Source organism: Varanus komodoensis, unplaced genomic scaffold, assembly GCF_004798865.1.
Source record: "Varanus komodoensis strain SLA01 unplaced genomic scaffold, ASM479886v1 scaffold1, whole genome shotgun sequence".
In the NCBI taxonomy this organism is placed as follows: domain Eukaryota; kingdom Metazoa; phylum Chordata; class Lepidosauria; order Squamata; family Varanidae; genus Varanus; species Varanus komodoensis.
The window spans coordinates 104,608,218-104,634,130 of record NW_025335268.1 but is presented as its reverse complement, the minus strand read 5'-3'; the positions used below and the strand labels follow the sequence as shown (position 1 = coordinate 104,634,130).

The window sequence follows — 25,913 nt, the reverse complement described above, 5'->3', positions numbered from 1 at the left end:
TTCCCTTTGCCCTCCTCTCTCCCTAAGCCTTGTTCTGTCCTCATCACATACAATCTCTCTTTCCCTCTCTCTCTGCTACAAGAGAGTTCCAAGGGGTTGTGCCTTAACTGTTGGCCATAGACTTGACAGTTTCCCTCCAAGCTACCCCAGTGACTCTAGGCTTGCTGGTGGGGAAAGTACTTCAATGGAGCTACGCCTTGTTGCAGTCTTGCTCTTCCTGCAATACCTCTCGGCTAAACTCACCTTTGGTACTTGTGCCACCGGGACACCATTGTTCTAGTTGGTGTTGGCATGCATTTTGTGTTCTGGTACTTGTGTTGGCCTAATGGTTGGCCAGGATAGATTTTGTCTCAGATTGATCACCTCTCCAACAGAAAAGTAAGATTGTTTCACCAGAAGCTTAACATTCTCCTTCATGGTCTCTGTGCATCACACATATGGGCTGTGTGTGCATAAGTGCAGCTGATTTGGGAATCTTCCAAAGCTGATTAATTAGTACTGGTGAGAGCCCAGCCCCTAGCATGTGGGAAGGAGCTCCCACCAAGAGCCCAGCTCCAACTCATCTTGACAGCATCAGATTGGGAGATAGTTGACACATTGTCTCCAGGAAGCACAGCCTTTCACTCAAGATCATGCCAGCTGTTTCATGTGGAGGAATTTTGAGCATTTGAACTACTTACTATATAACTTTGCTTTGGATGCAATCCTTAAACTACAGTTCTGATGGCCATTTATGTGCATGAATGTTCTACTTTCATAGGTCCTTCAAGACTCCTTCTATGGTATATAAACGATGTGTTCTAATTATATACCACTCCTTTTCTGAAGCAACATAACAACCAACAACCCACTCCTTTTGTCAAAGAAACTCTTCTGGGCTGTAATGATGGATGAAAAAGCAGAATTGTGCCACACAACATGTTCAGCTAGAATCGAAGGGTAGAAGCGTGCAGTGGTTTCGTGACAAGCCACATCCCAGTCCCAGAACAAAGCCACAATAAATGCCTCCAGACCATTGCCTCTCCTGCTGGGGACAGTCAACCAAGCCACCTTGTATTTTGCGATGTTTATGTTTTGCTCTGGTCAGTTTTTAAGGAACCCACTGAGTTTGAGCATGTTGCAGCTTTTGAAGATCTTTGCTACCCATGAGTGTCATTGGCTGCTGAACCAAGGATGGTAACTTGGTTAAGTGACTAGAGAGGCAACATTTAGGGACTGTGTCTGCTACAGTAGTCCTTTTGCTGTCCTGCCCTCTTACTTTACAGTATATAGGAGAAAAATGAAGTCTTTTTGCATGATCTAGCAGAGAAAAAGGGTAAACTTGCATGGTGCAGGGGAAGAACAACCATTTCCTATTTCTGTCTCTTGACCTTGTGCCGATAAAAGAAGGATTTGCTCAAGTCCACCTATTGGGTCAGATTTTGCCAGATTCTCTCGCACACCAAGGATCTGGAAGTCCATCCTTATCTTTACCATCTGGCCATAAGGCTCATAGTCCCATACTTGTTCCTTATTCCTACAATTGTATGCCTTAGTGGCTGCCCCACAAAGCCCCTCTGGTCTGTGTTAAACTATAGATATTTGAAGAGAAGATCCAGCAAATTACTGCATGCCATTATAGCTGGAATCTCTTGACCACTCCTCTTATGAAGAGCCTATACATGGCAAGCATGACCCACCTAATTGCCAGACAGACACTGGAATGGGTCTTTCTTCCACTGCTTCTGAACGTTAAAAACCACAGATCTGTGTTAGGGAAATGTTGCTCATCAACCTGGTTTCTTCACAAATTCTCCAGCAGCAAAACTTTTCCTGACTATCTTGGCCAAACGACCTGTTCCTCTTTTTCTTCTTAATCTAGAACTGCCCTAAAAATGTGGCTGTACCTCACAGGATAGTGAGGTATGGCTAGCTATAATTTCTGTTATTAATTAGTAGCACATGTGTCTCTTTTCCCGGTATCACACAAAGATTGGAAGCCTTCTGGGTAGGGCCTGTACTTTGTTCTGCCCTTTGCACTCGGTAATGCTAGCAAAATGTTCAGTAATAGTAGCTGGTCCAAACAGAGTTTTCCTTGCTGGCTCACAAACTTCTTTTTGAGGAAATGGATACAATTAGTGCTTTGCCATTTTGAACTTGTTTTGTCTTTGTTATTGTTGTATAATCTGATTCTTCTTTCTACTTTCTCCTGCTTGCTGTAAACATTGTGCTTGACTTATAGGGGATGGGAGGAGATTGGATCAAGCAAATGGTAACCATCCAATTTTAAGCACTTGGCTGCCCCTTGTAGATCAGACCTCACTCTTGGAAGGGTCTGTTTCTTTACTTTTTAATAGCTAGGCTGGATGATGGTAATGCTTCCACATTTCCCCTTCTCTTTGATATTTTCCCTGATCTTCTCTATGAGTTTTATTGATTGTGCAGAGTGAATTCCTGCAGGGAGGGAGACAGTGTGTAAATGACCTTATTACTGTGGGGTTTTCACTGGCTTCTGTCATGGAAAATCCACAGACTTGGAATATATTATCAGTGCCATCCTATAAACACTTCCTGAGAGCAAGCCCACGTGCAAATGGCAGGATTTACTTCCAGACAAGCATTTACTGGATAGTGCTATAAGTTAATGTGCAAAGAGACACACTAAAATAGTGCTTACAGTTTTCCATCACTGTAGTTCCAAAGTAGAGAGCAGAATTATATCTTTTTGTAAATTGGGGCAGGGCAATTACTATTAAAGACAATGATGTATGGGCTGGAAGTACAGGAATGTATGTGTTTCTCTTGTCAATTTATGGGCATGGTTTGAATCCAATCCTAGACTCAGAACTGGATTTCCGCATGGAGGTGTTAACAACTACAGCTAACATGACATGTACAAGAAGAAATTATCTTTAAAATGACAAAATTTGATTTCCCCCAATACAAACACTGTATAATTTATTTGTAGATTCTATGCCTATAAAACTCAACATTCTTCTTAGTATTTCAGGGTTTGACCAGAGGGGATGGAATGACTAGGCTTCATGCCTAATGTAACTAATTTTAGAAAACTTTTACAAGCCTTAGAAACATAGGAATGTATTATCAAGATCAGTGATATCCTAGGCACCTAAAATTTTGATTCTCATGTCTAAAAATTTGTTCCTTCCCCAGCCTGTGTATGTACATGTTACACTTTTTACTGTGTGCACCCACATGTTAACCAATGGTTAGCAGTACAGTTCTAAGCATACAGATACTTCCAGGTGAGTGCTACCCTGTAATTTGTCTCTCTCAAATGTGAAACCTCCCTGGGGGAGGATGTCTAGACCTTGTCTTTCATTCATAACTATTCTATTTTTTTCCCCACCACTTTCTTCTTCTCATCTCAAAAAGTCTGCGAAGGAGGAAAATACAGAGCTGGTGCATAATACGTTCTGATTGCTAGTGCTTGGGGCCCTTCAACTGGAAGCATCCAATTTCTTCCTTAATTTAATTGTTTAATTGCCCAATGCCACCTAATAAGGTTAATATCTCAGAATTGTGGATGCCTAGGGCTTTTCTAGCCTAAGTAATTACATTCTGCCATTCCTAGGTTGCAGAATTTGAATTTTGGGCATGGAACCTGGCTAAACAAGTAAAAATAAATGAACAAGTAAATAATTTTAAAAGGCAGGAATTTGAACCCATGGCTTCCTCTGCTGAAACCAACTCACTCTCCATTGTGCTGTAAAAGTTTTGTGAAAGGGTTCACTGAGGCATCTGCTGTTGGGATTGTGCAAGTTTTACTTCTCTGGAAATGTGTAGGTTGAAAGAGGAGGAGAGGAGTTCTAAGACACCCAGACTTTTGAAAGTGTTCTGGAGAGAAAAACAAAACAAAGACTTGCTCTCCCTATGGAGGAAGCAAGATTCATTTCAAATATCCCAAATAGCTCTTAGACCTGCCTCTCTCTCTCTCTCTCTGGCCTAGTTTGGAACGCTGAAAGATCATCTCTCATATGTATGTTATGTATACAAACAATATATGTTGGTAAAACAAAGCTATCAGGCTAAGGAACCTAAACAACATTCAAAGAATAATTTTCTGAACAAATAATTTATATCCATGAAGAAATCTCCTTTTCCCACAAAATATTGTCAGGTCTGGGGTGAACTGAGACATGGACAGCATAACTGGATCTACTCAGCAGAAACCGAGAGAAAGCAAGGCAAAAAGATCAGAAATTAAAGCATCTGATTTGAGGCAAGAAGAAAATCAGGCTGCCAGTATCCGTTTCCTGCTTCATTATTTGACTGAAGCTGCAGGAAGGCTCAATCCAAAGGTGGCAAGGCAGCATCTTGGTCTCATGTGAGCTTGCCCTTAAGATGGGGAGTGGGAACTGCTAAGCAACAGAAGCAGAAGCTAGCTGATCATGTCCATAAAACCAAACACAAACAGAACTCATCACTGGATGTTCATTTTCAGCATTGGAAGGTGAGTTCTCCACAAGCTGAAGAAGAGAAGATGTTTTTAAAAAGAGGGAAAATGAAGGGAGAGAAGGGAAGGAGGAGCGAATGGATCAAAAGAATAGCTCAGTACATCCATTCTCCTCCACCCAAAAGCAATTCCCAAAAGCAAATGCAGCTCCTCTCTCATGCTGACTCTCTCACGAAGTGCCCTGAAGTCAACAAGATGTACCATATTTTTCGCTCTATAAGACGCGCCTGACCAGAAGACGCACCTAGTTTTTAGAGGAGGAAAACAAGAAAAAAAAATATTCTGAATCAAATGGGCACATAATCACAGGCACATTCCCCATCACTTCCCCATGGGCTGCATGTCTGACAGACTTACTGCACACACATATTCGCTCTATAAGACGCACAGACATTTCCCCTTACTTTTGAGGAGGGGAAAAGTGCGTCTTATAGAGCAAAAAATACGGTACTTTTGAGTAAGCACCATTGAAGATAGTGATTTGAGTAGACCCGTAGGTGAAACCATTTAAGACAATTTGATGTATTTCTGAGTAAATGTAGTTATTACTTGGAGGAGGGGTGGGGGAAACAGGGCTGCTTTCATTCCCCAGGTCAGTGGGCATCTCGGAGGGGAGGGGAGGAGGGCAAGGCACCGGCAGGCTGCGCAGAGCTGCGGCTGTTTTGGCAGCGCCTGACGTGGCACTTCCTCTTGCATCACCACTGCAGTGCAGGCCACCAAGTCGCTAAAGCCACTCTTACTTCCCCTGGAGCAATGCCATAAGTTCACCCCGCACCGCAGTGTGTACAGTGGCAAAGGCACATCATAAGAAAAAGCTGAGATATGTTCAACTGAAGAAAGCTGAGAAATAGCACGAGAAAGATATTTTGGGGTGAATGTTGCTAGGCATGTAGTGATTGGAAGAGGTCTTCCCTGGGCTAACACCCTTGGAAGCTGCTGCCAGTTAGTATAAACAATGCTGGGTTAGATGCACAGATGCCTTTCTCTAGCTCTGTGCAGGGAATGGTGCTCCCTTATCCCATGCTGAGTGGGGCATGGAGAAAGGGCGGTCCTGAAGCCTAGACCCCTTCCTCTGTGCAGTGAGAGACCCAGCACAATAGTCTGATGGAGGATGATGGGAATTATAATCCAACGTATTCTCCAGCTTGGAGAAGGCAGTTCTAGATGAAGGCATTTGGAGGCACATGAAAGTGGCCAGTATTTGTAAACATTGTGCGACAGTATGAGCATTGCCATCTCTGCTCCATGTACCATAGTTCTTCTTTACATAATCAACAACAAGCAGCATTGCTGGTCCAAACCTGCCTTAGGAGCAGTTTCACACTGTTGGATACAAAACCTAAAGCAACCCAGTTTGAGCTTCTTCAGGCTTTTAAAGGGCAGGCTTGCCAAGTCCTTGGGTATCCAAATGACTAAACTTGTCCAGCCTTTCTTTTAAGGCAGCTGTTGCTAAGAGAATAGTTGAGCACAGGCTATCAGTGCTGGCTTGGGAGAGTCTGGCTGATGATCCAGGACTAAGTCTTTACAGTACTTTACAAGGGCTAATTGGTAGACATATTTTGATGCACTTGGGGAACGCATGGGAAAATTGAGTGTTTGCTCTAATGTTCCAAACAGAAAGGGTCAGTGTCTACTGAAATAGCATTTTTCCTCCACTGACCTATTGCCTTTGTGGGCAGAATTCCATGGAAAGCACATCTGATGATGGTTTGGTGTGTGGCAATATCCAGTTACAGACGACTCTGCCTTGAGGCAAATTTCTCTGTCTTACGGAATCAGACGATGATTCCCATGAAGCAAGTGTATCAGACAACGTATGCTTAATACGATCATTTTATTTAGGTCAAATTTTAATAATTGATGTTTCTCAGAGAGCTTTTGCCATTTGTATTTACATGTGCTTCGCGTGGAAGAGAGCTCAGTGCATCTTGCAAATGATCTCTGTAAGCCACTTGAACTATATTAGACTTGCAGGCTCTATATTTAATCAGAGGCAGTACTAAACTTGTACTTATGGACTTGACAGCAGATCTTGTTCTTGAAATCCCTTTCACGCAAGCGTTTCAATGCAAATTGAATTAAGCGGTCATTTTGTAAGTTCCAGCAAGCACTAAGATGCAAAGTGTAAATGAGTTAAGCATCCTAGTTTGGGTTTTCTCCTGTAATACTGGAAAGCAGCTTGCATGTCCTCTCTAATGAGACTGTGGGAGGTAGCACAGATTTCCAAATGGAGTGTGCGCATGGATCATTTTTAAAATATGAAAATGAAGCCCAGTGATTTCTTGTTTCTGCATGCATTGTAATGTACATAGAGGTTCAGGTGTCCAGGAATAACTCAGATTGGGAATAAGCACTTTGAACAAGAAGATTTTGAATGCTGAATCAGAAAGGAGTTGAAACTGGACTAAGCTAAGATTCAAAGAGTTTGAGGGACAGGTTTCTTGCATCGCCCCTTCCTTAAGGCACACTGAAAGCCAGGAAGAAAACATGAAGGGTACAATCTTATGCATGTTTACAGAGGGGAAAAATGGACAACTCACAGCAGTCCCAGACAACATTGTGCGAGTTAGAAGATATTTTTTTCTGCCTAAGCATGGATAAGAATTTGTTCTAAGGCTGTAGGATACCCACTTGCAGGTGACTGGAAGGAAGCCCCACTGAATTCGGTGACTGGGTTGACACTGGCATGATACTCGAGGGCTGACTCTGAATTGCCATGGAACCATGGTTTGCTATTGAAATGTGGGTTATTGTGTTGTCTGAACCCATCTGTGTTAACAAGCTATGATTTGTTAACCATGAACAACCCATGAAGAGAACCCATGGTCTGTTGTTGGTTGTGAGTTGTGGCTGAATTTGCACATGACATTAACTTCTATGGGATCTTTAGCCATGTTAAAATGCCACTGTGCCTGGCAGGCAACTAGGTTTGTGTCGCTCTTCTTCCCTCCCCTGACCCGTCCCAGGGAGCACTGTGGCAGCATCAAGATGCCCTTTTTAACCTGACTTTTTAAAAAGTATTTCTGTTATCAAGCCCCCACAAGTGCTTTCCAGCCCTCCTCACATCTTCCAAAAGGAAAGAAAGAAAGAAAGAAAGAAAGAAAGAAAGAAAGAAAGAAAGAAAGAAAGAGGGAGAGAGGGAGGGAAGGGAAGGGAAGGGAAGGGAAGGGAAGGGAAGGGAGGAAAAAGAAAAGAAATAAAAAAGTTGGCAGTGGGCCACAAAGTTGCAACTTCTTTCATAGACACAGCACATGCCAAATTACAATTTTGTAGCCCACTGATAACTTTCTTTTAAAGAGGTGTGTATGGGAAGCAGCTTTGCAACAAAATCTTTGGGGTTTTTGGGGGGTGCTTATGTGGCCTGAGATGTCCTCATTTTCCCAATGTGAATAAAAGAATCCCTACCTCCTAAAATACCCTGACAACCAGTAAAAAACATTGCTTGGGGGATGCTGGCTCAAGTCTCCCTCCTTCCAAGCAGGATCCCCGGGTTTTTGGGGGTCGTCCTAGGAAGCCCCAACTGTCCCCTTGAACCTGCAGCTTATCCCAAGTAGGTGGCACCTTGAAAAGCAACCAAACTTGAAGGCAGGCACTAGTCTTGTGACTTAAAGGGACACACTTTTATACTTGATGGGGCTTTCCTCAAATTTTGAAGTGCTGCCCATTGCTAACAGGGAGGGGAAAACCCTTTTAAGCAGTCTGCAAGTGCTCCTTTGTCACTTTGGATATTGGGAAATGGGCTGACTGCTAGCCACCTGGCTGGAGCTCTGTGTTCCTTTTACTTCACCATGGCTTCTATTACTTTTTGGGTTCAGACAACACAATAAGCCATGCTGCTGAAAACCACGGCTAGCTGGGGTGATTTGTAAGCCATCCCAGGGTGGCTTATAAACCAGCCTGTGGGAAGAGTGCTCAGTTCAAGCAACACAATTCACCACTGTAGTTTATAAACCAGCATGGCTTATTGTGCTGTGCAAACCCAGTCATGTGAGTTTGTTGCCTGGTTTGACATTGGCTAACACAATAACCCATCTTTCAACAACAACATATCCTTCAGTGACAATATGCATTCCATGTATGCTCAACTCTTGGGTGTGGGTTATTGTATTGTCTGGACCCAGGCAATGAGTAGACTTGGATAAGACTGCTCTTTGAGTGGAGAGAACAAGGTAATTAAGAGGCAACAACTGGGGCTACAGCTCATCAGCCGCAGGGTCTGACTCAGCCTTGCAACAGATACATTAAGAATAAATTGGAGGGTGCATCGGGTGAACTTAGAGGACATGTTCAGTCATCCTGAGCCTGTGGCACCTTCCAAACATTTTGTCCTAACGCTTCTGTCTCGGAAGTAGGCCTGGGTCTACTAAAAAGAAAGCATCTTTCTTTCCAGGACTGAAAGTACTGCTAATAGGTCACTAATGTAATGTTGAAGCCCTCAGTTTAAATCTCGGCTTGTCCCAGATGATGGAACATATATATGAGTAGATGTAGGAGGTATAGTGGACACACGGAGCGCTTTATTTATTTCTGTCCTACCCAATAGCTGAAGCTCTCTGGGTGGTCCGCAACAAGTGCAATGGTACATTCTGAAGTGCGGGTCTTCATCATGACAGGCTTAATAACCTTGCGTTTAAGAAGCATCTCATATCAAAGAATCAGTTCTAGCAATTTTCCTCTCAACCAGCATTGTGAAGTGAATAGGTCTCACCTGCCCACTGGACACCAAGTCATCGCAAAATACTTCATATTCCCGCAGGAAATAATAGATTGCTGCTAGAAAGATCACTTTGAAGAGTGCAACTAAACTACGGGAGCGCTGCATCCCCACAAGCCCTGGCTCCATTACATTACTGCTCAAGTGTGTGTCTTTGGAATTGTATTCAAACAGGAAAAGAAGGAACTTGACAGCTGTCACTAGTGAAGCTAATGCACTGCTTTCCTGTGTGCCTTAACATTTACTGCAGGGCAGCTGTACAAGAAAAAGTTGATAGATTGCTTTATATTTCATGCTTGACTGCCAGTCAGGCCAAATGCAATTGAGAACCAGACCTAAGCCCGAAGAGAGCTGGACGATGTGGTAGCTGCACCATGACTCCAGGCAAACTTGCCTTTTCTGTTAGCAGAGAGCCTGGTACACATTCACCTTGCCAGTCTGCTGGATAGAAATGAAGAAGGGCTGGTGGTGGAACAGCTTACAATAGACTTTGACATCATTCTGAAACTATTTTCTTTAACATTGCAGCAAGATCCTAAGAGAGTCAGAACAGAGCAGCAGGGTTGCTAGCTGATTGAGGAAAGACTTCACTGCATCAGTGGTCCTGCAAGCATCCTTTGTAACTTGGAAAGAGGGTTTCAGAGAGTTGTCATTGGTCTTCCAGCAGCTTACTAATTTAATTCAATGTTCAGCATGAATGGTCTGTTTGGCTCTCATTCACCCAAAGCAAGAGAATTCTTGCATTTCTTGTTGGGCTCTAAACAATTTTTGTAACACATTTTTTCCAAGTACATCTAACATGCATGTAATAGTCAATTCCCAACAGCCTTCTAACTGACTCTCTCTCTCTCTCTCTCTCTCTCTCTCTCTCTCTCTCTCTCTCTCCCCACAATAATAAAAGCCCTAGATTCTTTTGTGCATCTTGCTCAAAAAGAGCTAGTGTGTCTTAGTGGTTAAAGAGCTGGACTGAGACTCAAGAGATCCGATGTTGAGAGCAAGCGAGTGTTCTCATGGGATGCCAACCATGTCACAACTGCTGAGGAATATTTCAGTGAAGTTGAGGAGCCTGGGTTTGCTCCAGGTCCTGAGATACAACTGCGGGAGGAGCTGGAGGAGATTTGGGAGATTAGCTCAAGGGCGGAACTCTGTGTTGTGCCAAACAGACCCTGGGAATGGCATGAACATATAGCTAGTGGGAGGGACTGCTGAGAATGAGGAATTCCCAGATGCAGACCAGCCCCATCCTTCAAAGCTGAACCCTGTGGCTAGTCACCAGCAGAGGCGAGAGGTCTGATTAGGTTAGTAGCTTATGGAAAGGAGGCTTTCAGAGAGCCCCTCTTGAGCCCCTCCTCAAGGGTTGGAGCACAAGCGTGCTCATAAGGAGAGTTCTTGGAAATAATCACTAGATTGGAGTCAACAAACTGCATGCTCAGAGTCATTCTGGGTGACTTATACTCTAAGTAATAAAGAATGTTTGTAAGATAAATGGACTGAGGCTGGTGTTCAGTTGAAGGAGGAACCTTGTTCATGATATCTGGGCTCTAATCCCATTTGGTCATGAAGCTCACTAGGTGGATTTGGAGCAGTCACTTAGCCTAGCCTCCCTTACAGGCTGTTGTTCTGAGGGGAGAGCCTTGTAAAAACCTTGGGTTCCTTACAAGAGAAGAAAGGTGGCATATATTGATGGAGAATATCCTTAGCCTTTTTCTCTGATCAGTGACTAGTTTGCCACATCCTAACGGTTCCCTACAGTCTAGCACAGAAAGGCAGAACCTCTAGCCCACAGACGTAATCAGTCCTGCGGGACACCCTGATCCATCCCATCCTGCCTCTTGGGATTCCTCCAGGGGTGGGAGCTGTCACATGGTATCTCCGTGTGGTGATGTTTGAAGTAAGGAACTGAAGGTGGGCTGAGCCATGTCAGTTAGCACAGCGTATGACGCTTGCCATGGCTGTTTCCCCATGAATGATGGGCTTCACTTGGCCTCCCCAACCTAGAGGTATTCAGCTGTAATCCCATCATTCCCAGCCAGCATGATCTTTGGCCATGCTCGGAGGACTTGCTGCTCTCCAAGACTTGGAGAGGGTGGTGCAGATGTGTCTCACACACAAGGCTGCCTTGCCTGCTTGGTGGTCCCTCCTCCTCTCAGTTGGTAGCCTCACAATGTCCCGTGCATGCTCACTGCAGGAGCCGGAAAGTGCTGGAGTGAGGGGAAAGGGCAAAGCCAGAGGGATTAAAGGCGGTGCGGTGGGGAGGGGACACACCTTTCCATGCTTTCTTTCTATCCTCCTAATGAAATACTATTGAATCCAAGTGTGTAGTGTACTCTAAAAGAAAGCTTTCGAGAGTTTCAACCATCCTCCATCAAGTTTCAAAATTAGAAGTTCTGGCATCCTGAGTGAACTGGAAAGAACTTCAGATATTTCTGGTCTCTGGGGACCTTTTGCATATTTACACTGTCTGTTGGCAAGCTCATCCTGGCTAAATGTTTCTCCCCCTAATCTGACATAATTTTTAACCATTTATAAATTAGTGTTATGTTTAATTTTTCAAATGCAATTTTTAATTAACAATCTACAGAAAAATAATCAAGCAACCAACCAGACTGCAAATTGTACATTTCCCCTGTTTTCGTGGCCACTAGTCTACCTTAGGTGTAAAACACTGTTCTTTGCTTCCAGCAGAATACACTCTTACAGGCGCTTTATTCTGAGTAGTGAGAACATGTGGGTGTAGCACTCAGGTTAGCTTCCTTTGAAAAGATGACATTGAAGGCTTATGACATTTTGTGACATCTGAGTTCATTTATAAATAGGTTTATTGAAAATAGGTTGGAGGCATTGTTTAAGCATAGCAACGGATACTCTACTGCTCCACTTCAGATTTCCAGAGTTCCCCCCACTGCTTACTAAGCCCCAAAATTTTGCTGTCTGCTACACCTGAAAATTATCATCTTTCCTGTGGTGTTGAGTGGGTCTAGTCTGACCCCACTCAGAAAGCTTCAGAAAAGATCATCTTGCTTAACTTCCATGGAAACGTGTCAGTTGAATATCCTGTGCTGTTAACACTATTTGTCAAGACCAAGACTCTAGCTAGGTATCGCCTTGAAGAAGCAACGAATAGCGGCAGTCCTACTCACAGGAATCCAGTACAAAAGTTATGCCCTGTAGAGCTTCCAGCAGTAACAGGAGGTCTGTGACTGGATTCACACAACCACTTTTAGCAGGTGTCTGACAGGGTAAAGCAACCACCAGTTGGGTTTCCTTTTATCAACACAGCACGGTGGTTGTCAAGACATATTTTAAATCCACATCAAATACTTCCTAGAAAAAACAATAAATAATGATAAGGCATATTCTGCACTCATGTCTGGGACAGCTCAAGAATTTGAAGCCTTTTTTTCAAATTCCATAATCAAACCATTCAGGTATAGAGTCAGTATTATGTACAAAATTTGACTTTAAAATCCTGTAAAAACAAACAGCAAACAAACCTGCAAACTACATTTGTAGCTTCTGATGGCTGCAAAGATTGCGACGTGTCACCTGAATCTCCTCCAGCCAAAGTGGAGATTTTGCAGAGTTTCCAGAGGGTTCAGTTTACCTAGCTCTAGACCCTTGTCTGTAACTAGCAAGATTAGTATACGTTACACAGAATAAGTCGATATACATGTAAAGGTATATGGCATACACAAGTAGAAGAGTCCAGTTTATCATAGCACAGGATTCTGAATGTTTGACCAACTATCCCCTACCATAAAATGTGTCCATTCTTGTTTCTGCCCATGTCAGCTAAGGTGGCCACTTGCAAAAGAGGACACTGATTGCATAACCTCTGAATGTTCTAAGTTAGCTGTCATCCTTTGTAAGCCGTCCTGAGGGTCCTTGCATAGGACTGCATAGAAATGTTTAAATTAAATTAAATTAAATTAAATTGGAATACAATGCAAAACATGTCAGCAGTGTGGAGAGGATTGTGTTCAGGAGACCTTTGTCCCTGCCCCATTGATGGGCACCTTGGTGGTTCCTGCTTTCCTTTCTAATGCGTCTTAATTTTTAGAATAGATCTGCCCCCATCATTTGCCATTCTGGGTGTTTTATGGAGGGCTGGGCTGGGCTGGGCTGGGCTGCTGGACCCACATATCCAGCATAATTGCACCTCTGTTGTGAATCACAAGGTACCTGCTTCTCTTAATCAAATGGAATTTGAGCAGCAAATGGATTTTGAGAAATCCTTGCCTGGGGAGAATTTTAAGATGCACTAGAACTGAGGGTTTTGTGTGATAGGTCAAACTGCATTGTGTGCATCACAATTGAAGCCTGTTTTACTCTTTGTATGTTGTACTGCCCTGCTTTCCTCATTTCCGACCAAGCTGGATTATGAAACTGTGTGTATTCAGAGCATTGTTTTTACAAGAGGAAGTGTTTCCAGACCAACCGTATTTTTCTGATATGCAGATATGCTTTCTTCAGTTTTAAGTGCTGAGTTTTCTCTTCTCTCCCCTCCCTTTCAAAAATAGGTCCCAGCCATTTTTGAAAGGCCTTAGAAGAAAGGTGGAGAAATCTCACTGTTAGATACCTGAAAGTACTCATTTTTAGTAATTGCACAGGGGCTTGTCTTCTGGGGTTTGTTTGTTTGTTTTAATGTACAGCATAGGCTGCCTTATGAGAGCTCCTTAGAGTAGTGTCCTCTTTTATAGAGGAAAGCCTCCATTTGAAGGGCTTCCAGAGGTTAGTCCTCTGTCTGAAGGACTATCTTGTCCAAGAATTTTAAGGGGTCTTAAAATTGCTCATCAGCTATTAACACCTGGGCAGCAGACTACACAGATTACCGGATCCTCCACAGAATTCTGTTCTTCTTAATCCATTCACCCTGATGCTTGATTAACAGATTGTGAGCCAACAGGTTGCTATACATTTTTTTAGACTCTGCATATTTTACAATGAATTTAGAACCTTATAACCTGTGAGTTAGATTAAGCTGATAATCTGTGAGTTGCCCAGGGCCACCAAGTGGCTCAAAACACATCTCTCTCCAGTTCTAACTAGAAAACTCTACCTACACTGGAAACCTTGCTTTTCAAAAAAGGAAAACTAGGGTGCTCACTAGGAAGCCACTAAAATAGGATTCTAAAGCAAATGCTATAAATGTAAAGTACCAACTCCCATTATTATCCTCGTCCTCATCTGATAAATAATCTGTGTGTGTTTATGTATGCTGAATGTGAATTAGGACTGCTAACTTCCACTCCAGCTAATTCTCAACTAGTTCAGAAATGAAGCCAAAGTTCTCATTTTTCTTCTGTGTAACCCAGACAATGACCTTTTCACTGTACCGATATTCCATATGCTTACTGTATCTGTTGACAAATATGTAACCATGGTTTGCACAACCTGGGCTGGAAGAATGTCATTTCCTTGCCAAGAAGCTGTTTGTGTATGTGAACTAAACACATTTGCATTTTCTTAATGAATCTGCATAATTTATGTCATGGCTGTGCTTTGGCAGAGGGAAGTCAAGCATTTTTAATTTGGGACATATATTGGAGTAGCTGAAAGTCTGGCATAACAGAGAAAAATATAGAGACTGGGAGTGGACAGCTGCCATAAAACAGGGTAGAGCAAATATCTTGTCTGTTGGCACCTCAATTATTTTAGTCCCTTCTTTTAGCCCCATCTCATTTCACACTTCTGCCAGAATACATCTGGCCAAAAAACATCAGAAGATCTGGTTAAATTTCAACATGTACTGGCTCTGTGTTCCTAACACAAAGCTGGACCATGTACTGCCATCCAAATGCAATTGCCTCAGAACTAAAAATGGGACCACTCCTTTCCTTGGATTCTCCTGGATTCTCATGTAGAAAGCGGAGTAGGAAATGACAAGGCTGTAGTGAAAGTTACCCTGACTTGCCTGTCATTCAGCCCTCCCCTTCAAAAGGCGTGCTCCACCTCTGAACTGTAAGGATCCATCGGATTGGTGCCATGCCTGATCTTCAAGAGTTGGCTTCTCACTTTAGAAATGAACAAACAAACAAGCAAGGCATCAGGTGCATGTGAAAGAATGAACAATGGGCGAGGGTGTGATTTGTGTTCATATGGCTAGATAGTTAATGTATTGGCAATGTGCATTGTACTGGTTCAGACATGTTTTTCTTGGAATTAAATTCCACTTAGTACAGTGGGACCAAGACTCTAGGAAGTGGGTTTAAAATGGCAGGCAAAGGTCACTTCCTGACAGAATATAAGGTGCACTTGCAGGATCAGACCAAACACCTATTTAGTCCTGCATCTTGTTGCCTCTAATGCCAGAGGTAGCATATAACCCTTGCCAGTAGCCACTGATAACCTCAATGTCAGAGAGACTATGAAATGGTCTTTAAAGTTAGCCATATTGGCAGCCAGAAGCAGTACTGGGGCTCAGACCCACAGGTTTCCCCTGCAGAAAAGCCAGTGTGGCGTAGTAGTGGTTAAGAGCATGGGGCTGGGACTCAGACGATCAGGGTTCTAGTCCCCATTCAGCCATGGAGCCAACTGGGTGACTTTGGGCCAGTCACACACTCTCAGCCCAACCTGCCTCACAGGGTTGTTGTTGTGGGGATAAGATGGCGGAGGACATGTAAGCTGCCTTGAGCCCTTTGTAGGAAAAAGGCAGGATATAAATTGAAAAGTAAATAAATAAAAAGGCAGTTTTGCTTGTGCTAATTTATACGTGCTCTTTAGTCTCTGTCTGTGCATTTTTAATAGAACGTGTTTCTTAAGGGACTCCTATTTGGAAAAAGAGTGGATGGATGGAAGAAGTGGGCATTTGACTCAGGCAGAAAGATTCAAAGAGGAGGTAAAGCACACATGGGCAAAAAGCCAACTGATCCCGGGAGATCAGATGTAACAGACACCACCGTCAACAGGGGCCCATGGACACCAAGATGGTGGAGCAGACGGCCTCTCAGAGATTCGGGCTACAAGGGAAAGTTTTGGGGCTCCAGCCCTCATGGGCCAACATGACTGAGTATATACTGTGTGAAGAAGTACTTCTTTTTATCTGTCCCAATTTCCCACCATTTAGCTTCACTGGATGACTGCATATTCTAATTACAAAAGTTATATTTCTCCATAGACTATGAAGAATTTTACACTCCTGTATCATACCCATCTTACCCTTTTTCTAAGCTAAATAACCCCAAACTTTCTAACCTTTCTCCCAAATCAGTTTTTGTCCTTGTTCAGTAAATACAGTGCTGTGGCAGTGAGTGGCAGCCTGACAGCAGGTGTGAACTATGCTAATTGTTGTTTATCTACAGCTGCAAACCTGAATGCACTTACCTGGGTGTGGCTCTCATTGAAAACAATGGAGTAAACACTCACAGGTTGGCACTGTAAATATATTGGAAGGATTGGCACTGGCTTAGGGGAAGCAGATGTCTCACATAAGCAGTGGTAATAATTCCAGTCCTCTGTAAAATACTTGATACTTTGTGTTTCACTGCTGAGCTTGGAACTACCACTGCTGAGGAAGTTGGTAGTAGATCCAACTTCTATGCCTGTAGCACCGTTTTTATCATTTTTGCTTCTAGGGAAAGTTATGGTTGATTCGCTCCATGGCCCACTTGTTTGTTCTTCTGCTGGTCTAGAGTATTTGCGAAGCAATCTTCCAGCATCGTTTTTGAATGCATCGGTTTTCTTCTTGTCAGCTTTCTTCACTGTCCAGCTATCATGCCTGTACATTGTGATTGGGAATACAAGAGTGGGAATGGTCTTGGCCCTGGTCTCCAGTGAAGCATCCTTATACTTGATGATCTTGCCATGTTAATATTTCAAAATGGGATGTTTTCTTTTTTTAAAGGTTAGAGAAAGAAAGTCATATTGCAAAACGTATGTGGGAAAATGTATCATACATAATAAACTTGATATTAAATCAGTTAGATGGCTCTTCATGAGTAGGATGGTCTACATGACACACTGCACATACCTTGTTTTTCTAGTTTCCACTAAAAACTCTGGTTTACTTCAAGCTTAAATTAGTTTGACCTGCTTTCCACTGATTTTAATGAAACTAATAGTACAATCCAATGCATATCAACTCAGAAGTAAGTCGCATTTCAGTTCAGTTCAGTTAGGGTTAAGCCCAGGGTAGTGTGTATAAGATTATAATTTTGTCTGGATCTAACCTGATGTTTCTAGGAGAATAATGTTTTAATATTAGAACAAATTCTCTTGTATAGAACTTGTGCAACAGTCTACAGGCTTAATCATAACAAAAATGTATTTCTCACTACAATTATATTTCTTATTAGATTCATGAATAACCCCATGAACAGAATTGACAGCCTCAGAATTAATATAATTATAAGACAGTCTCTCCTAGTCTGGTACCCTCCAGATGCTTTGAACCCCACTGTTGCTCAGCCCTTGTCATGTTGGATGGGCCTGAGGGGGGGAAACTCTGGAGGGCACCAGGTTGAGGAAGGATGCTATCAGGTTTCTGGACCAAAGTGATACCGCAGATCATGCTCTTGATATTGCTGGATGGACATCAGGACAAATGTATGCCTTGCTGGCGGTTCTCCTCTGTTCTGGCCAACAAGGCGGTTATGTTTATTGAGAGAAACAAGAACATATGTTGCAAAGAAGAGTTTCCAACAAAAACTCAGACTAGCATGAGAATGAAATTTAATGGCAAAATCTGTATAGTTGTCCAAAGGCCTGTCCAGAGATTTTTTTTTTTTAATGTCAGACTGTATTTGCCATTCTATGAATCCTTCAGCAGATTACCAACATTTTTAAAATCTTTTTTTTTTTTTTTTAAGAGCAGGGGAAAATAGTTAGCTCAGGGAAGGCTGGGTCGAGGAAGGTTTCACCATGCAGATGTTGCTCTCATGTCAAGTTCGCAGAAAGCCATGCTGGGGGAAACATCTGTATTGCTCTCGCTTCTCATAACACGGCAGCTGCCTGAAGGTGGTTATGCCCATCTCTGCCATCCAGGCCATGAACCTTTCTTGGTGTCCTTGCTGTGCTGTGGTGTCACCTTGGCAGAGACAAATCGGGTGGTGAGGCCAGTCTCTCTTCTGTCTGCCTTATCTAAAGCGGCAAGGCATGTTGTGTTTGCTGCATTTAACATGCCACTTCAGGTACAATTTTTAAGCATTAAAATGACTTAGAATGTTTCACTTCAGTACCGTGCTTTGAACTTTTATCAGCATCTGAGGAAGAAAGAGAATTATTAATGGACTGTGTTGTGAGAGAATGATTATGATGTTGGAGTTGGTTCTCAGATTAGGATTTTGGCTGTCTTTAATTTCCAGTTGGAGGCTGTCCAGCATACATTAGGATGGTTTTGCATCAATGCTGGGCTTTTATGCACGGCTGAGGCAGCTCTATAGTTGCAAAGGCAGGTGGCATAACAACATTCTCTCTCCAAAAAATGAGAGCGAGGATTACTAACATGAGGACCGAAGCTCGCCCGTACTCACTTCCTTTAGCAGTGCCTGAGTGGAACTTAGTTCTGCTGAAAGTAGGTCCCACAGTCTGCTAAGCCCTACAGCCGATGTACTGGGAATTACTCATGCAGTACTGTGTCTGGTGCCTTCCTTCAAAGGATTATTGAAGGAAGTAGTATTATCTATTAGTAAAATGCTTTAGCATGCATTGCTTGCACAGTGCCACTGGTTTTCTTCTTCCAGAAGACCGTGCCTTCTTACTGACTTCTTTCCATGCCTATTCTGTCTGTAAAACATGAAAGGAATCACTCCTGCCATTGGTTCACTGACATTCAATGGCAGAAAAGACTCTGTGACTATAGATAGGCCTTAAACATGCTACTCAGAGCTTGCTCTGGAAAGAAAATGAACAAAGCCACATCTATTTGAAATCACAGAAGAGATTTTGATTAGGCAGGATGTAGCTAATACTCAGAGGGGATCTTTATTAGGCAGGATGTAGGATGCAGCCGTGGCTGCTATTATGAATAATATATCCTACTTTCTTCTTTTCATTCAACAGGACTTAATAACAAAAGACTACCCCCAAGCTGCTTAATTGCTAGCCTCCTGGGAGATTCCAAGCCTGGGTCAAAGCCCTGTGGATTCCAGTGACTCATGCTTGTGTTAGTCAGTGCACTTTCATTCAGATATGTGACCACAAGGCTTGTGGAACAGGTAAATTCATAGCACACTTATGCACAATGCTGTGTAGGCTGAATGTTTTCCTGGTGAGGTGTCTCTGGTTTAGCTGTCTTTTGGAGGTGGCCCTGCTTACAAGGGATGTGTGAAAGGCCTCCCCAATTCTCTGCCTTATTTGTAGCAGAAGCAGACAAGGCACAATCGTACTGACTTTCTCCTGGGGGAGAAAAAATTCTCCTGGTGGTTTCCCAGGTTGTTTCATCATTTATAGCCCTGACTCGTAGCACAGCTTCCTTGGTTCTTCCTCAGAGGTTGTGGTTTATTTTGTGTTGCCGGTGCAAGTGGCAACAGTTCCTGTACTGGCAGCTTGGCCTCATTTTGCCTGCTCCTTGATGTCTCATGCCTTGCTTTGTTCTGGTTCTTTGTTGGTGGAGGGGAAGGGGAAAGGGAGTGCTGAAAAACAAATTTGGATGATGTTTATTTATTATTTTATTTATTAAAACATTTCTATGCTGCCCCTTGCCGAAGCCTCGGGGTGGCTTACAACACAATAAAATACAATAAAATACAAAAATAACAATATAAAATTGAAATTAACAATATAAAATAAATAAAAAATATAAAAGAAGTCGCCCCGGCCAGATAAATAAGCAAATATTGTTAACAATTAAAATGACGTTTAAATAAAAACGTTCTGCAAAGTGGCCACAGACACACACACACACCATTGAAGAATAAAAAACATTAAACTTTGAAGTCATATCTCTCATGTCAGTGCTAGACATGACCTAATCTGACCTGAGCCATATTAATGGAATACATGCTTCAGAGATTCTTCAAACCCAAAATCTCATACCTTTTGTTTCTGCTGCTTTGAGATCTATATATATCCCATAGGTATCACCAAAAACATGTATGCTCCTATTTTTAACCTGGAAAAGGTAACACTTGAGAGTTACATGTATCAGTTCAAACAAAATTGCAAGACTGTGTGCCTGTCTATCGCCTCCCAATCTGAAAAAGCCCAGGGAAGGAGTCACCACAGGATGTCCTCCTCTGGGTTTTAAAGGAAGTGTGGTCAGCTTTAAAGGAAGTGTCACAGGCTGCAGAATGATGATTGTACCACAAAAGACAGCACACTTACACACACTGCTCAGTAACCTCATAAATAAGGTAAGCACAAGAATCCCAACCCACTGCTGAGGATTCTCTACAGCGTTCTTCTCCTTCACATTTCTTTTCCAAAGCAACCTCTTTTCTTCCACATGGACTGAGAGAGGTCAAAAAAGAATGGGGGAAGATTTCTGCATAGCACTAGTGCTTATTAATTCTACCCAGTAATCGCCCCATTTGTGCTTAGAGTACCGTGAACCAATTTCAGTTCAAAGCGAGGTATGCACAGGTATGGAAAGAGAGTCACTTTCAGGCCTCCACCATAGCATCCCACTCCTACAAATTTTGCCAACTGTTTCTGCCCACTTAGGACTATTTTTGGGACCACAAAAGTCATGATGCACAACTGGGAAGTCCCCAGGTAGACAGGCACTCTGTGATGTCTTCATAATGGCATAATGGCACTGCTGTAAAATGTTTGTGTTGGATCAGAGCTTACCAGCTTAGCCCACTGTGACCAAGTAACTGTGGAGCAGCTGTTGTGGTGTGTCCTCTTTTCAGTTACACTGGACTTCAGAGGCCAGGTAGCACAGGCTCTGTGTATTATGAGGAGGGCAGAGCACCTACTGATTATCTAACCCAGCTGGTCCACTGGTAAGTAATGGAACATGTCATATGTACTTGGTCCACCTGCTTGTGTTGTTAAATATGTAGGGCTTGTGCTTTCAGCATCCTTACTTCATTGATGCCATACTTAACACAAAGCACATCAGTGGAAAATGTGAAGTAGAGGAATTCAGGAAGTCAGCACAGTTCCCTTTGCAAATCATTGCCATGGGATGTCACAAAGACCACTAAAGGACAAGCTTTTATTAAAGGTTTAACCCAATGCACAGAGCGTAGGATCTCAGAAATAAAGTACACATTTAATTCATTTAAGATGGAATCCAGTAAGGCTGCCCATAACCCTCCAAGCTCTGAGGATTATGAACATCCTATGCATGGCCACTGGAGCATGGAGGCGAAGGTCACTTCTGCACTGTGCCCACCATACGGAACCCCCTGGCCAATTTTGGCCATCTGATGGTTCAGCCTCAGCGCAGAGAAATCTGAGGCACCACCAGGATACTGATTATGGTGGCTGAGCCTGTTCCCCCCACTCCCCCGCCCCCAGCCCATTTCTGAGGTTGCTCAGAGCCACAGCCAGTACGGGGCTTTGCATGCTGTGGGAGAGGGCGGAGAAATGTACTCCACATTTGACAGCCTAGCACCAACCACAGAACACATTTATTGGATCAGAGATAGGATAAAAACATATCCTATGGCCATCTAGGCTTTGTCTAGTGGTCATTGGTTACACTGTTAGGCAGAAATGAAACCTGATTAGGATCTTGCACATAAGAGGCAGATGCACAAGGACCAACTTCTAATGGAATATCAAAAGCTGGGATGTAGATTTACATTTAATTTGCAATCATTTGTTTGGAGTAAGAGAAAATAGAAAGTGGTGGGTCATTTCTAACAGTATCATTTCACTCTGGATGAAGTTGCGCAAGGGAAAACTAAATTCTGCCTGTGCACAGAGGGAGCATCTAACTAAAGTTCTCCTTCCACAATGGCTTATGTTTAGTGGTCCCCTAGTGCTTGAGCAGCCGCTTGCAAGATGAGAAAATGCAGCTGAGCTCTGTGGGCACAGCAACTTCTTTTGCTAACTGTACATTAGATTTAGGTCATAGATTTGTAGCTTCATTGTCTGAACTAGATTCTTCTCTAAAGTTTATTTTCACACTTCCACAGTTCAGTTGCAAATGCCCTAAGTCACACGTGGCTCCTACCTTTTTTCCTTAGGATATTACTTGGCAGTATTTTAGTATCTCATTAGTCTTTCACATCTAGTATGAGGCTTTCAAGCATTCAGGTGACAGCTGGCAGCCTTCATTGTGCAGTGACTGTTTGCGGCTCCTAAATGCAATTTGTTCCCTTTGAAAAATCCCCCCTTTTTAGGGTCTTGGCAATTGACGGTATAAGACATGTATTTGTGCAGTGCAAAAGATTAAAATAATCTCCTTTCTTAGCAGGATTGAAAAATCCCATTTTCAGATCAAAACAACCGCATATGCTCCAGGGCCAATGTACAGCCAGCACCCTAGTGAGAGAATTCGGCAACAAAACGCTTTGTTGAAAAACATAGTTATCTTCAGTAGTATGGAGTTAGCTAATTAGACCCATGCTGATTGCACCAGGCAGTCCGGCAGTCCTGTGGTTTGCATGTTTTCATATTGGAGCCTTATAATATAAGCAGGGAGATGAGAAATGGTGTTCAGTAAAGTATGTGTACTGCAGGATCGCTATGGTGCAGTATCTTAAACAATGCAACCCTGCAACAAGAGACAGAAAATGGTGTGCCTTCTGCACAACCCACAGTGAAATTAATGGGACTTGACCAAGGACACAGTGGCTGCACTACTTCCATTTGGGTTTGCAGAAATCACAGGAAGGAAGGAAGAGAATTGGGGGTGGTGATGGCCTGTGTTAAAGTCAAGCGATTCAGAACGGAGTGGGTCCACTGGTTTGGGGACAGGCCTGGCCCGGGACTTTTGCCGTTTTTGGCAGTCTTTCACACATGTGCATGCACAGGAGGCCAGCAGACTGGCTGTTGAATTTTGCAACACTCACCATGAGACAGCATCCACCACTGCCCCGGGCCCAGGTCGTATCCATAGCACACGTGTGGCTTCGTCTGCAGCGCACTGCCATTCCTCCCCACTCCCCTGAATCTGCCTTGCTTGGCCGATTGTTGTGGCTGGCCCTGTTTGGTGTATAACTTGACACAAATGAGGAGTTGTGCATCCCATATGGGGCCAGCTTTCTTCGAAGACCAGGTGTGGCCTCCTAGCTGAACAGCTTTAAAAGTGGATTGGGCACAATTGTGGATATAAAGCTCTCACTGACTGCTAGTCATAGCTAAAGATTAACTCCGGTATTGGAGACATTATGTCCCTCTGCGGCAGATGCTGGGGAACATAGGTAGGAGTGTGTTACTGTGCTCATGTCTTCTGTAAGGAATTTCTGTAAGCATCTAGTTGGCCACTGTGAGAACCGAATGCTGGACTAGAGAGGACTTTGCTCCTGTCTGGCAGGGCTTTCCTTATGTTCCAGATAGATATGCTGTTAGTTTCTGCCTTGTTTATTTAGTAGATGTATATACTGACTTTTTTTCCAGAAATGATGCTGAACCAGAATAAAATGCAGTTTTTGAAACAACAGAATCTCAAAATGTAACAAATCAATACAAAGCGGAATCTCAAAAAAAGAAAAAAAAAATTGTGCAGGGCTGGCTTTACTGAGAAAGCCAAAAAAAAAAAAAAGGATTTTTTTTTCACTTTAAGAACACTTCGGTGTGAGGTGCGGATAATTCTTCTGCCACAGCCCATGTAAGGGCAAAGCTGTGTACATTGCGACACCAGATGTTCTGACGCTCGTGCGTAAAGAGGGGAAATGGATGAAGGCTGCTGTTTCAAAGGAAAAGGTGTTACTTTTTGTCTGGGTGTTGAGTGAAGAGACAGATCATCTCAGTTTGGTGGGAAGCTCAGGAGTCTTAAGTTGCTGTGATGTAAGCCTACATCTATAGTACAAAAATAAGAAGGAAAATCTGTATGTGGGTTGTATCCCTTCACACCACAAGAGCGGGACAGCTAAAAAAACACATGTTCCTATCCCTAGCAAACTAACAGGTTACATGGGAGGAAGGCTATTTTGCAGTCCTGATTCCTGGCCAGTAACCTTCATGTGAATGGAGTTGTTTTTGTTGTTTGTATGGAGGAGAATTCAATCAGATGAACCATCTGCAGCCTAACATAGTAATGTCTGGACACATATCTTCTGCTTGCATGACCTGGACCAGGGTGTCTTGAACTGTTAGGGAAGAAATATTCAGTATAGCATAAGTGATGGAGTACTAGTTGCTAATTGTCATCTGACAATATTTATTTTATTCAAATAAAGTATTATACTGACAAAGTTTTATTTGATAGATGCAACTCTAACAGATAGGAATGGCAAGTGCAACTGCTATATACAAATAACTAGCTCAAGAATCAGCCAGTGAGGAATACTCTTGCTAATATGAGCTTTAATAGTAACCTCCAGGTTAAGTTCCTGCAACACATTCTACATAGGGCTGTCTCTGAAGTCAGTTCAGAAACTGCCACAAGTGCAAACTGTGGCAGTTAGACTGATAACAGGAACCCGAATGTCTGAGTATGTAACTGGAAATCTCTCACTGATTGACTATGCATTTCTGAGTCTGTTTCAAGCACCTATCCCAGTATAAATCCACCCAAATATTAGGATCAATAGATCAGGGCTTTCTCAGGTCCCCACCCTAGTTGTGGATTGTTTTCCCCAGTGAGCCTGCCTGGTGCCGGCACTGTCACCATTTCAGCAGTAAGTCGATTTTCCTCTACCATCAGGCACTTGAAAGGATATGAGAGGCTTTGAATTTTGTACTGATGTGTTAGTTGTTATATTGTGGTCTGTTAACAGAAACTCGTTTTAACTATTTTACATATGGCACATTTTAATAATTTTGTTGTATGCTTCGCTGAAAAAAAAAAGGCAAAGGTGACTAAAGGCACAGTCCAATAGATTGCACCTTTGATTGTACTTCAGCACTCCTCCCACCCTGTAAGATAGCTAGATTGATAGTTTTTGGTGTGGGCGGGGAGGTACTTTGCAGGGGGAAGGAGGCTGGAACACCCCAGGATACCTTGGTCTCCACCATTCTCTGTCCTCTAGAATACTTCCTTTGACTCCCTTCCTTTTTATACCAGGAGAGAATGACTTCCTTCATATCTGAGGTTAGAGTCCTGTTTCTGAACTTGGATGTGGTAATCCAAAAAATCCTGTGGCCCTGCAGATGTTGTCTAGCGGCCATAGATCACTCTCTAAGAAATGTGAATAATGACACGCTTAGAATGCAGCAGTTTACAAACAGTATGATACAAATGTCAATAAAGCAACAAACATAAAAAATAAATAATTTGCTTAAGACATCAGTTCTTGAAAATCTGAGCTACGATCAAGTGTATGCATTGAATAAATTATTTAGGATGAATTCTGCTTCTTTAAAGAGCATATGCCTGAGGTAAACAACACAGGTCCTGCCGATCCTAAGCATCTAACTGTAGATGCATGTTGTCAATCAAGTTTAGAAGTGACAGCTACATTTGACATAAATTAGAATGAAGAAATGAATGAATGGATAATGATGCTGGAGAGAAATCCTTGCTCTTGAACAGTCTGAAAACAACTGGGCTGCTGTATGCAGATCTACTGGCACTTTAAACAAAGAAGGCCAGCTATCTGTTCTGTAGAAGTTTTGTAAAGAGTTCCTCAAAGAAGAAAACAATGGTCCTTCTGAGAAGCCTTCCATATATGAAATTGGTGCCTGTCCGTTTGCAAGTAAGAAAGGATGCTATTGATTCCAGACATGAATAAATACCAGTCTTTT

General features: G+C 42.8%; 1 protein-coding gene across 4 annotated transcripts in view; it reads left to right on the top strand.

Moving 5' to 3' along the window:
* The window catches only part of AFAP1L2 (actin filament associated protein 1 like 2), a 107,819-nt gene that overhangs the window by 6,903 nt on the left and 75,003 nt on the right, over nucleotides 1-25,913 (top strand). Inside the window, exon 1 of one of the 4 annotated variants that reach the window (XM_044439361.1) lies at nucleotides 19,286-19,324. The exons of the other annotated variants lie outside the window; for them this stretch is intronic. The gene's annotated coding sequence lies outside the window, so the exon portion shown is untranslated. Of the gene's footprint in view, nucleotides 1-19,285; nucleotides 19,325-25,913 lie in introns of those variants that run through there. 4 annotated transcript variants of the gene reach the window in all.